The sequence below is a fragment of the Balaenoptera ricei genome, chromosome 12, assembly GCF_028023285.1.
Source record: "Balaenoptera ricei isolate mBalRic1 chromosome 12, mBalRic1.hap2, whole genome shotgun sequence".
In the NCBI taxonomy this organism is placed as follows: Eukaryota; Metazoa; Chordata; class Mammalia; order Artiodactyla; family Balaenopteridae; genus Balaenoptera; species Balaenoptera ricei.
In genome coordinates, this window is record NC_082650.1 from 77,923,847 (window position 1) to 77,937,199 (window position 13,353).

The 13,353-nt window shown below is 37.6% G+C and overlaps 1 protein-coding gene and 1 long non-coding RNA gene across 2 annotated transcripts in view; both read right to left on the reverse strand.

The window, feature by feature from the left end:
• The window catches only part of LOC132376418 (uncharacterized), a 79,194-nt gene extending 76,568 nt beyond the window's left edge, over positions 1 to 2,626 (reverse strand). The window contains exon 1 of the mRNA XM_059942083.1: positions 2,614 to 2,626. The gene's annotated coding sequence lies outside the window, so the exon portion shown is untranslated. The remainder of the gene's footprint in view (positions 1 to 2,613) is intronic.
• A 44-nt stretch (positions 2,627 to 2,670) lies between these two features.
• The window catches only part of LOC132376419 (uncharacterized), a 114,210-nt gene continuing 103,527 nt past the window's right edge, over positions 2,671 to 13,353 (reverse strand). Inside the window, exon 3 of the long non-coding RNA XR_009506291.1 lies at positions 2,671 to 2,820. This is a non-coding gene — a long non-coding RNA (uncharacterized LOC132376419). The remainder of the gene's footprint in view (positions 2,821 to 13,353) is intronic.

Genomic DNA, 13,353 nt, shown 5'->3' on the forward strand with positions numbered 1-13,353 from the left:
AGTGAATACAGACCACTCTGTCAAAAAGTTTGACTGAAAAGAAAAGGAGTAATAAAGTAATACATAGATGAAGTCACAGAGTCAGGAGATTTCCTAAAGTTGAAGACTCTTGGGCAAATTTATGTTTATAAGCTATGGAGAAAGAGATGGTGATGTTGGGAGTATAGGAGATAGAGATGCAGAACAAACAAATGATATCCTTATTTCCTAAATACTCAACAATTCTAGTTTTGATAAATAAACACTTTACTATGGAATTTGAAAGGGAGACTTTACTCTTTCAAGAAAAAAAATCAATATATACAAAGTCATAATATCCTTATGAAAGACAGAATGGTTCAGTGAAATGAGCTGGAGCTTCAGAGGCTGAAGGTTTTTCATCATGTCCAGATGATTGATTTACTGTATAATTTGGGCAAGTTATTTTAATTTCCATTGGCTAAGAAGCATGCAAATTTTAGTTAACTCAGGTTGAACTTATCTCTCTGTCTTGTTTTTCACATATGTAATATAAGTGTAAGCCAACCCCTGAATAACTAGGAAAGATAATTAGCTAGGATGTTTGCAATAAAAAATATTTTGCAAACAAAAAATAATGCACAAACATTTCTTGAAAACATGTTATTTTACATATAATTTCAAACCACTTTATGGTATATCCTTTTTTTGCACCTAAAAGCTTAGTTTTGAAAAAAAATTGATAATGGTCGAATTTCAAAGAGTGTTATTTATAAAGGAGTCAGGGAAGCCATAATCAAGAATTCTCTTGAATTTCTTTCAAACACCACAGGTTAGCAGATCCTAGCAGCCCCGTGAAAACCCTGAAATAACACCTTTGTAGCCATCTGGTTCAGACTGGCTTTACGATATCTCCATCAGCAACTTGCCGCTATGAAGCGGGGCAGCCCTCTTGTTCTTGCTTAGTTTGCAACCTGTATGCTTGTCATATATGCTACACACTGCAATGTAGAAGGAAATTATTTTTTGCTGCTCCTCCAAACTTTAGTTCACTTTCTAATTTAACGGCTGTTGAGCATTTTTCATCCCTGCCTGGCTGCCAGCCTGGCAAGCTTCCTCTCAAAGCTGTGGGGATACGGCCCTTCCTCTGCTTGCAATTCTAGCCTTCATCTGCAACAAGAATTTTAAAACTGTAGTTCTTATTCCTGTGAAATGTATTTTCAATTGATTGTTGGTGGTGACTTTGAGCACTGGTTTGAGACAAATTCCAACCCATTCCAACCCAATAGGGGAAAATACGGTGATGAAAATTTGATGTCTAGGAATTCCCTGGCAGTCCAGTGGTTAGGACTCCATGCTTTCACTGCCAAGGGCCCCAGTTCAATCCCTGGTCGGGGAACTAAGATCCCACAAGACGCGTGACATGGCCAAGAAAAAAAAAGATGTCTACAGTGGGTGTTGAAAAAGGAGGGGCAGAATGACACCAGGTATTTACCATCCTCACTGTCGGCCCACACTTTGGGATGTAGCATCTATCACTGGGAGCTCTATTCCTAATTAGGAATTCTAGCCCTAATTATCAAGTGCTTTTCTGTCTTGTTCCATGTTCAGGGAACTTTATCCCTACATTGCCCTATTTCTGAGTCAGTCTTAGTAACCCACAGTTACTTGGCTGGACCTTAAACTATGACAAGCCCCTGTCATATAAAAAGCCGTGTGCTAATTATTACATGAGAAAAAAGGATTAAAAAGCAAAGGTTCTTGTCCATATGCATGAATTGCTTCAGTTTGCTTTCTTCTTTGGTTTACTTGTGGCTACTTTTCAATTCGCTTCCTGTGGTGGGTTTTTATGGGGTTGACTACCTGTAATACCATTATTGTAAGTTGGTTCTGCAGAGAGAGAAAAGAATTCATAAAAGCCACAATCTTTATCTTTACCAAATGGAAAACAATCCCTACATTCGAAACAGTATATTATGAAATAAAATACACTGGGACCTAATTAAACTTAAAAGCTTTTGCACAGCAAAGGAAACCGTCGACAAAACAAAAAGACAACTTACTGAATGGGAGAAAATAGTTTCAAATGATATGATCGATAAGGGATTAATATCCAACATATATAAACAGCTCATATGATTCGACATCAAAAAAACAAACAACCTGATTAGAAAACGGGCAGAAGAATTGAAAAGACATTTTTCCAAAGAGGAAACGCAGATGGTCAACAGGCACATGAAAATATGCTCAGCATCACTAATCATCAGGGGATGACTGCCATTTTTTTTTTTTTTTCATTTTAAAGGTATGCTTTTTCCTAAATGATTAATAAGTAATCTCTGGGATAACATTTTGGTACCGTGTGAATATTACACTCCCCAGCACATTTCACCCAGTGGTTTTAGCATGCATTGACGATCCTTGTCTGAGCCACATTGGAGACTGCAAAATAGTGATTTCCTAATTTTATTATTCCTTCTTCATTTATTAGCTGGCATTCTTTTGTGAAGAAAAGACCCCCTTTTTTAGTATCTCTATGGTCCCACAGAAGGATTAAAATCCAATTTGTTTTTTTTTTTTCAATATTTAGAATTCCCAAATTGTCCCATATTTGGCCCTTCATGCTTGCTGCTTTTCCTTTTGACCTGTACTTACCATTCTCTGCACACTTTCTTTGCTTTCTGACATAAGATGTTCCAGGCTCACCTTGCACATTCTCTGTTTCTGATCTGGAATCAGCCATTTTTCCAGGGAACATTCCTTCCTTTCAGTGATGAACAGTGCTTTGAAACCAAGGTCTTGGCACTAGTATGTTCATTACCTCTGGATAACATTGCTTCTGGGCCTCTTCAGTGGACAGAGCTAGGAATGTATATATTTTTAAAATCATGAGTTCATGCTGGTAACTCCACTTCAAATCCAGACCTCAGGGGTCCTGACCTTCCCCATTCCATATTTATATACTGTTTTTCCCACAATGAGAAACTTGAATCCTAATACCACCAATATTTACTCACTTGCTTTATCCTACAATAGACACACACACAAAAATAACTTTAAGAACCAACAACAAACCTGCTAAGTAATGTTCATGTTGTTTTTGTTTTCCTTTACCCTGAGAAAAATATCTCATGAAGGGTATATAGTCTGAGAAATATGTTGAAGACTTATTTGAATAACCTTTTTATAAAATGAGTGTTTGTGTTATCACAGTAGTATAAAATTGTGTTCAGTTTTTTCTGATTGAATTAAAGATTAGGGTTTTTTCATCCCCTTTGATATAATTTCAGTTTTTAATATGTGAATATTTACATGGCTCAAAAACTCCCCAAACTATAAAAAAGTTGTTCTCAGAAGAGGCTCATATACTATCTTTTTTAACATCTTTAATGGCGTAAAATTGCTTTACAATGGCGTATTAGTCTCTGCTCTATAACAAAGTGAATCAGTTATACATATACATATATCCCCATATCTCCTCCCTCTTGCATCTCCCTCCCACCCTCCCTATCCCACCCCTCTAGGTGGTCACAAAGCACCGAGCTGATCTCCCAGTGCTATGCCGCTGCTTCCCACTAGCTATCTATTTTACATTTGGTAGTATATATAAGCCCATGCCACACTCTCACTTCGTCCCAGCTTATTCTTCCCCCTCCCTGTGTCCTCAAGTCCATTCTCTATGTCTGCGTCTTTATTCCTATCCTGCCCCTAGGTTCTTCAGAACCATTTTAAAAAAGATTTTTAGATTCCATATATATGTGTTAGAATACGGTATTTGTTTTTCTCTTTCTGACTTACTTCACTCTGTATGACAGACTCTAGGTCCATCCACCTCACTACAAATAACTCCATTTCGTTTATTTTTATGGCTGAGTAATATTCCATTGGTGCCACATCTTCTTTATCCATTCATCTGTCGATGGACACTTAAGTTGCTTCCATGTCCTGGCTATTGTAAATAGAGCTGCAGTGAACATTTTGGTACATGACTCTTTTTGAATTATGGTTTTCTCAGGGTATATGCCCAGTAGTGGGATTGCTGGGTAGTATGGTAGTTCTATTTTTAGTTTTTTAAGGAACCTCCATATTGTTCTCCATAGTGGCTGTATCAGTTTACATTCCCACCAACAGTGCAAGAGGGTTCCCTTTTCTCCACACCCTCTCCAGCATTTATAGTTTGTAGAGTTTTTGATAATGGCCAGTCTGACTGGTATGAGGTGATACCTCATTGTAGTTTTGATTTGCATTTCTCTAGTGATTAATGATGTTGAACATTCTTTCATGTGTTTGTTGGCAATCTGTGTATCTTCTTTGGAGAAATGTCTATTTAGGTCTTCTGCCCATTTTTGGATTGGGTTGTTTGTTTTCTGATATTGAGCTGCATGACCTGCTTGTAAATTTTGGAGATTATTTCTTTGTCAGTTGCTTCATTTGCAAATATTTTCTTCCATTCGAGGGTTGTCTTTTTGTCTTGTTTATGGTTTCCTTTGTTGTGCAAAAGCTTTTAAGTTTCATTAGGTCCCATTTGTTTATTTTTGTTTTTTTCCCCATTTCTCTAGGAGGTGGGTCAAAAAGGATGTTGCTGTGACTGATGTCATAGAGTGTTCTGCCTATGTTTTCCTCTAAGAGTTTTATAGTGTCTGGCCTTACATTTAGGTCTTTAATCCATTTTGAGTTTATTTTTGTGTGGTTTTAGGGAGTGTTCTAATTTCATTTTTGTACATGTTGCTGTCCATTTTTCCCAGCACCACTTATTGAAGAGGCTGTCTTTTCTCCATTGTAAATTCTTGCCTCCTTTATCAAAAATAAGATGACCATATGTGCGTGAGTTTATCTCTGGGCTTTCTATCCTGTTCAATTGATCTATATTTCTGTTTTTGTGCCAATACCATACTGTCTTGATTACTGTAGCTTTGTAGTATAGTCTGAAGTCAGGGAGCCTGATACCTCCAGCTCCGTATTTCTTTCTCAAGATTGCTTTGGGTATGTGGAGTCTTTTGTGTTTCCATACAAATCGTGAAATTTTTTGTTCCAGTTCTGTGAAAAATGCCATTGGTAGTTTGATAGGGATTGCATTGAATCTGTAGATTGCTTTGAGTAGTGTAGTCATTTTCAGAATGTTGATTCTTCCAATCCAAGAACATGGTATATCTCTCCATCTGTTTGTATCATCTTTAATTTATTTCATCAGTGTCTTATAGTTTTCTGCGTACAGGTCTTTTGTCTCTTTATGTAGCTTTATTCCTAGGTATTTTATTCTTTTTGTTGCAATGGTAAATGGGAGTGTTTCCTTAATTTCTCTTTCAGATTTTTCATCATTAGTGTATAGGAATGCAAGAGATTTCTGTGCATTCATTTTGTATCCTGCTACTTTACCAAATTCATTGATTAGCTCTAGTAGTTTTCTGGTAACATCTTTAGGATTCTCTACGTATAATATCATGTCATCTGCAAACAGTGACAGCTTTACTTCTTCTTTTCCGATTTGGATTCCTTTTATTTCTTTTTCTTCACTGATTGCTGTGGCTAAAACTTCCAAAACTATGTTGAATAATAGTGGTGAGAGTGGGCAACCTTGTCTTGTTCCTGATCTAAGAGGAAATGGTTTCAGTTTTTCCCCATTGAGAACGATGTTGGCTGTGGGTTTGTCACATATGGCTTTTATTATGTTGAGGTAAGTTCCGTCTATGCCCACTTTCTGGCGGGTTTTTATCATAAATAGGTGTTGAATTTTGTCAAAAGCTTTTCCTGCATCGATTGAGATGATCATATTGTTTTTCTCCTTCAATTTGTTAATATGGTTTATCACATTGATTGGTTTGCGTATATTGAAGAATCCTTGCATTCCTGGGATAAACCCCACTTGATCATGGTGTATGATCCTTTTAATGTGCTGTTGGATTCTGTTTGCTAGTATTTTGTTGAGGATTTTTGCATCTATGTTCATCAGTGATATTGGCCTGTAGTTTTCTTTCTTTGTGACATCTTGTCTGGTTTTGGTATCAGGGTGATGGTGGCCTCATAGAATGAGTTTGGGAGTGTTCTTCCCTCTGCTGTATTTTGGAAGAATTTGAGAAGGATAGGTGTTAGGTCTTCTCTAAATGTTTGATAGAATTTGCCTGTGAAGCCATCTGGTGCTGGGCTTTTGTTTGTTGGAAGATTTTTAATCTCAGTCTCAATTTCAGTGCTTGTGATTGGTCTGTTTATATTTTGTATTTCTTCCTGGTTCAGTCTCAGAAGGTTGTGCTTTTCTAAGAATGTGTCCATTTCTTCAAGGTTGTCCATTTTATTGGCATATAGTTGCTTGTAGTAATCTCTCATGATCCTTTGTATTTCTGCAGTGTAAGTTGTTACTCCTCCTTTTTCATTTGTAATTCTATTGATTTGAGTCTTCTCCCTTTTTCTCTTGATGAGCCTGGCTAATGGTTTATTAATTTTGTTTATCTTCTCAAAGAAACAGCTTTTAGTTTTATGGATCTTTGCTATTGTTTCCTTCATTTCTTTTTCATTTATTTCTTATCTGATCTTTATGATTTCTTTCCTTCTGCTAACTTTGGAATTTTTTTGTTCTTCTTTCTCTAATTGCTTTAGGTGTAAGGTTAGGTTGTTTATTTGAGATGTTTCTTGTTTCTTAATTTAGGATTGTATTGCTATAAACTTCCCTCTTAGAACTGCTTTTGCTGCATCTCATAGGTTTTGGGTCATCGCGTTTTTATTGTGATTTGTTTCTAGGTATTTTTTGATTTTCTCTTTGATTTCTTCAGCCATCTCTTGGTTATTTAGTAGTGTATTGTTTAGCCTCTATGTGTTTGTTTTTTTACAGATTTTTTCCTGTAATTGATATCTAGTCTCATAGAGTTGTGGTCGGAAAAGATATTTGATACGATTTCAATTTTCTTAAATTTACCAAGGCTTGATTTGTGACCCAAGATATGATCTATCCTGGAGAATGTTCCATGAGCACTTGCGAAGAAAGTGTATTCTGTTGTTTTTGGATGGAACGTCCTATAAATATCAATGAAGTCCATCTTGTGTAATGTATCATTTAAAGCTTGTGTTTCCTTATTTATTTTCATTTTGGATGATCTGTCCATTGGTGAAAGTGGGGTGTTAAAGTCCCCTGCTATGATTGTGTTACTGTCGATTTCTTCTTTTATGACTTTTAGCATTTGCCTTATGTATTGAGGTGCTCCTATGTTGGGTGCATAAATATTTACAATTGTTATAGCCTCTTCTTGGATTGATCCCTTGATCATTATGTAGTGTCCTTCTTTGTCTCTTGTAATAGTCTTTATTTTAAAGTCTATTTTGTCTGATATGAGAATTGCTACTCCAGCTTTCTTTTGATTTCCATTTGTATGGAATATCTTTTTCCATCCCCTCACTTTCGGTCTGTATGTGTCCCTAGGTCTATAGTGGGTCTCTTGTAGATAGCATATATACGGGTCTTGTTTTTGTATCCATTCAGCCAGCCTGTGGCTTTTGGTTGGAGCATTTGTTCCATTTACATTTAAGGTAATTATCAATATGTTTGTTCCTATTCCCATTTTCTTAATTGTTTTGGGCTTGTTATTGTAGGTCTTTTCCTTCTCTTGTGTTTCCTGCCCAGAGAAGTTCCTTTAGCATTTGTTGTAAAGCTGGTTTGGTGGTGCTGAATTCTCTTAGTTTTGCTTGTGTGTAAAGGTTTTAGTTTATCCATCGCATCTTGATGAGATCCTTGCTGGGTAGAGTAATCCTGGCTGTAGGTTTTTCTCCTTCATCACTTTAAATATTTCCTCCCACTCCCTTCTGGCTTGCAGAGTTTCTGCTGAAAGATCAGCTGTTAACCTTATGGGGATTCCCTTGTATGTTATTTGTTGTTTTTCCCTTGCTGCTTTTAATATTTTTTCTTTGTATTTAATTTTTGATAGTTTGATTAATACGTGTCTTGGCGTGTTTCTCCTTGGGTTTATCCTGTATGGGACTCTATGCGTTTCCTGGACTTGATTAACTATTTCCTTTCCCATATTAGGGAAGTTTTCAACTCTTATCTCTTCAAATATTTTCTCAGTCCCTTTCTTTTTCTCTTTGTCTCCTGGGACCCCTATAATTTGAATGTTGGTGCGTTTAATGTTGTCCCAGAAGTCTCTGAGACTGTCCTCAATTCTTTTCATTCTTTTTTCTTTATTCTGCTCTGCGGTAGTTATTTCCACTATTTTATCTTCCAAGTCACTTATCCATTCTTCTGCCTCAGTTTGTCTGCTATTGATTCCTTCTAGAGACTGTTTAGTTTCATTTTTTGTGCTGTTCATCATTGTTTGTTTGCTCTTTAGTTCTTCTAGGTCCTTGTTAAACATTTCTTGTATTTTTTCCATGCTATTTCCAAGCTTTTGGATCATCTTCACTATCTTTACTCTGAATTGTTTTGCAGGTAGACTACCTGTTTCCTCTTCATTTGTTTGGTCTGGTGGGTTTTTACCTTGCTCCTTCATCTGCTGTGTGTTTCTGTGTTCTCTCATTTTGCTTAATTTACTGTGTTTGGGGTCTCCTTTACGCAGGCTGCAGGTTCATAGTTCCCGTTGTTTTTGGTGTCTGCCCCCAGTGACTAAGGTTGGTTCAGTGGGTTGTGTAGGCTTCCTGGTGGAGGGGACTGGTGCCTATGTTCCGGTAGATGTGGCTGGATCTTGTCTTTCTGGTGGGTAGGACTGTCTCCATTGGTGTGTTTTGGGGTGTCTGTGAACTTAGTATGATTTTCAGCAACCTCTCTGCTAATGGGTGGGGTTGTGTTCTTGTCTTGCTAGTTGTTTGACATAGGGTGTCCAGCACTGTAGCTTGCTGGTTATTGAGTGGAGCTGGGTCTTAACATTGAGATGGAGATCTGTGGGAGAGCTTTCACTGTTTGATATTTTGTGGAGCCAGGAGGTCTCTGGTGGTCCAATGTCCTGAACTCGGCTCTCCCACCTCAGAGGCACAGGCCTGATACCCGGCCAGGGCACCAATACCCTGTCAGTCACACGGCCAGGTACGTGGGGAGTTTCTTGCCTTTTGGGAAGTCTGAGGTCTTCTGCCAGCGTTCAGTAGGTGTTCTGTAGGAGTTGTTCCACATGTATTTCTGACGTATATGTGGGGAGGAAGGTGATCTCCACATCTTATCCTCCACCATCTTGAAGGTGTCTCTCCAAGCCTCATATACTTTCTAATTCCTGTCACCACTCCATTCTTCCTCCTTCTGCCTTCACATAGCGAATGATTTATATTCACTTCTAGTTCCATCTTCCTATCTTTTTCTATATATATATATATATATATTTATTTACATATATATAAAGGAAAAAACAACTTTATATCTGTGCAGGTATAGATATAGAAAAATGGTAGCAGACTCTTAGGCACCTTGTTTTTTTCACTCCATACCCATTCTCAGAGATGATCCTCATTCTTTTTTATAACTTTGTCATAAAATAGTACTCCATTGTGTGGATGTAGCAGGGTTTCTTCAACCAGTCTCCTATGGATAGACCTGGGTGGTTGGTTTCCTATATTTTGCAGTGAATAACCTATTATATATGATTTTTTGGTATCTGTAGCAGTTCATCACTTGGCGTAAATTCTTAAAAGTGGGACTTCTGGGTCAAAAAGCATTCTGATGGATATTGCCGAACTCCTCCATAGGGGTTGTATTCAAACTTTTGAATTTTAGGAATAGATTTTTTTTTTAAGTTTTCCAGGTAATTCTGATGTGCAGTCAGGTTGGGAACCATTGGCCTAGATTGTCAGCAATTGTAAGACACTGTAATTTAATTTTCCTACATTTGATATTATCTAGGGCTAAGAATTAAACACTGTGTGATAGCTGAATAAAAAATATACCTCATGCTCACTTTAAAAGGGGTTTTGCCTGTTGGGAATAACATATACACACTACTATATATAAATTAGATAAACAATAAGGACCTACTATATAGCACAATGAACTATACTCAATATTTTGTAATAACCTATATGGGAAAAGAATCTGAAAAAGTATATATATATATATATATATCACTTTGCTGTACACCTGAAAGTAACACAACATTGTAAATCAACTGTACTTCAATTAAAAAAAAGAATCAAACAAAAAATAGATAAATAAAAATTAAAAAATAAAATGGTTTTCGCCTGTTTGGCATCATTTTAGATACCTTACTTATATGGCAATGTCCAATCTGGGCTGATGCCTGTTTAGGCATCAGCAGGGAGCACTTCTAGGGGACCCAGCATCCTAGCTGAGTAATTCAAGTTACTATTCATCCAAACATTAGTGTCAAAATGAACTGATAGAATCCAGGTACCATATTTTATATGTTCTAAGACATTCTTTTTTTTTTTTTTTAATAGCTCCATAATCAGTTTGCCTCTTATAGTTGACAATATATCATGATGAAATCAGCAGCTTTTTTTCTCTCTTAAAGAACAGCTTCTAGTAACTTTAATATGGAATTTTAGGAATAAGAGGGTAATAATTGAAAAGAATCAAAATGGCATTCTAGGCAAATTATATGCATACTTTCTTAGTGATCCTGGGCATATATATAACTAATCAGAGTAGAGAATAATGTGGTCAGTCTCCAATGTCTCTGTCCTAAACTCTGTGACCTAGGGTGACAACAGGTAGTCTTGGTCCCCTCATTCCTTTGCCTCAGTGGTCCAGCCTTCTGTGTTCTCCCCTTGACTCTCAAGCTGGTCTCTGACAATCGGTTATGGGGCCTTGTGGGCTTCCTCCCTTTGCCCCAGTGTCTAGTTATTTATAAGAAACAGGGTTGACTGTCTTTACCCCTAAAAATGTTCTCTGCCCCAGCCACCACTGCATTACTTTTTCTCAGCCAGATGCTGTGCTCTTCACCCATGTACAGAGCCACCTGCACCCTGAGGCCAGCAATGGTGTTCCTAACCAGGAAGGGATCCCAGCCTTGCCTCAAGGGTCAGTAGTTCCCCGGCCATATCTCCCTAGTAAAGCTGACCACCTGTGCCTGTCTGCTGTTCGGCATAGTGCCCCCAACACAGCAACCACACAGTCCCCATGGCTGGCCTCATAGTGGACACTCATTCTGGTCCAGTGCTCAGGTCTGCTCTACCACCACTAAGAGTCTGCGGTGATAGGAAGTCTCCTTGCCTACTAGGTCAAAACTCTCAGACAAGCCAGTTATGCTCGTTCCATGCTTCAATAAGAAAGAGTTTCTTGACAGGTTTCAACTACAAAGACTTCATCCTAAGAATAATCAGACTGCCTTTTAATTCCACTTTTAAATTTCCCATATAAGATCTGCCCAATGTAGATGACAGCTAAGCAGATGGAATCAAGCCTCTCAGAATTCGGAATTAACGTTTTTTCACCAAGAATTTTTTTTTTGGTATGACAGATTTTTAAATTATGCTTTGTAATAGTTGTTTTTGTCTTTGTCTTTGCTGTTGTTGTTTGAAGCAGTAGCCCATAGTATCTGGAATCTGATTATGGAGTTATAGGAAAAAAACTGTTTATGACACTATCTAGAAAAACAAAATACTACTTCCAGTTTTAAACGTTAGTTGAAAATTTTATTTGAATTTAAATTTGTCAACCCCACTCACAGTTCATAAAGAATTTCAATTCAATGTCTATCTTGAATGCAAACTAATTGTTTCCTTAATTGACTCAGCCATATTTTATGATGTTAAATCTAGTGTTTCTGGAGATAAAAATATTCTTTTTAATGTGGAATCCCTTAAGTGCCTGGCTGTCTTTCTGATGGTCACTGGGAACACAAAGGGAAATAAAACATTGTCCCAGTCATCACTGAAATTCAGTTTAGTGGGCAAGTCCACGCATAAAGATATACTCATAGCAGATTGCAGGGAGAGAAATAAAGAGAGAGCACGAAGGAAGAGCAACTACTAGAAGAGTAAAAGGGGAAGTTTCATAGAGGGAGTGCCAGGTAACAAAGCCTAAAGCATGGGTAGGAGTTGGCCAGGTAAAGCTGGGAAGCTTATGGAGGAAAGGCTGAGAAAACATTCCAGGCAGAGGGAAGCCATGTAGGAAGGACACAGACAGAAAAAAGAATTGTGTAAAGAAGATGCTGGAAAGTAAACTGTAAGACATGGAAGAGAAAGGGAGAAAACCAGAGAGACTGGTTGGAAACCAAGCAAGACACTTGAGACTTTATCTCATTTCTTAAGGATCCTGAACACAATTCTGTGAAGCCAGGGCCTTACTAATATCTGTGGAGGCTTTATTATGTGTCAGTCCCTCCCCAGTTAAGAGAGTAGCTGTCAGCTCCTGAGGGGTGGTATGGAAGTGAGTTTTAAAGAGATCAAAACTACATACAGGGAGGCTGGTAAGTGTTCAGACAAACTCTCATCATTATGGACATTAAGGCTACCACATTTTAATCTACTTTTGGACTCTAACTCCTGATAGTTAAAACTAACCAAATTCCTGAGTTACTAAACCTCAAATTTGTGTTTTTTGATTTCCTCTTATAGCAGTGCCTCTAATTAGTTATACCTTCACACTTGTGTGTAAGCAAGTTAAATGCAAAATATGCAAATAACCAAAAGAAAATCCAGCTGTGGGCTTGAAAAGGATACATTGGGTAGGTATTCACTCAGAGGAGGCAATGTGTACAAATGCAAATACAATTGTTATAATAGGTGATGAAAGATATTATCATAGCAGTTATGCTAATGACCATGTCAGAAAGAGAATATGACTTGGGGGGTGTGTACAAGAATTTCCTGGCACTTTAAGTGAACACCAATAAGGGCAGACATAGAGGAATGACTGAAAATCAATCTGGTTTGAGCTGAAGATATACTCTGGGTTGAATAGATGTTTTCTTTTTGTTTGTTTTGTTTTCCTAGCCCCATATGGTTGGGATTGTGAAGAAACTAAAAAAACCCTAAGTTATTCATAATTGAGAGGGCAAGAAGAACTATAATAAGTCTCTGTTTGTAAGCAACAGAAAACCCAACTCTATCTAGCTAAAAAACTAAAGGAAGTTTATTGACCAATGTAATTGAAAAATACAGAGACAGGGCAGCCTTCAGACATAATTCGACTTTGACACTCGTGATATTGTTGTGAATGATTTTCTCCATTTTCTCCCTCTGGGCATCAAGCCTATTTTTAGGCTGGCTTCCCTTACAATAAATGCTAGAACTTCCCGGGAGCAAACGCTTCAGCATATATTTCTGGGACGGGGAAACAACTTCTTCAGCAGTCATGGACCGAAAGTCCTGAACTTCACTTCTATGAGGCTATTGTCAGCCATATACCTGCCCTTGAACCACTGGCTATGACCAGGGGATAGTCAGATGCTGATTGTCTTGGGCTGGGTTCTGTATCCATCACTGAACCAAAAACTTTGACAAGGAGATTCCATTACTTCAGTTGACTCA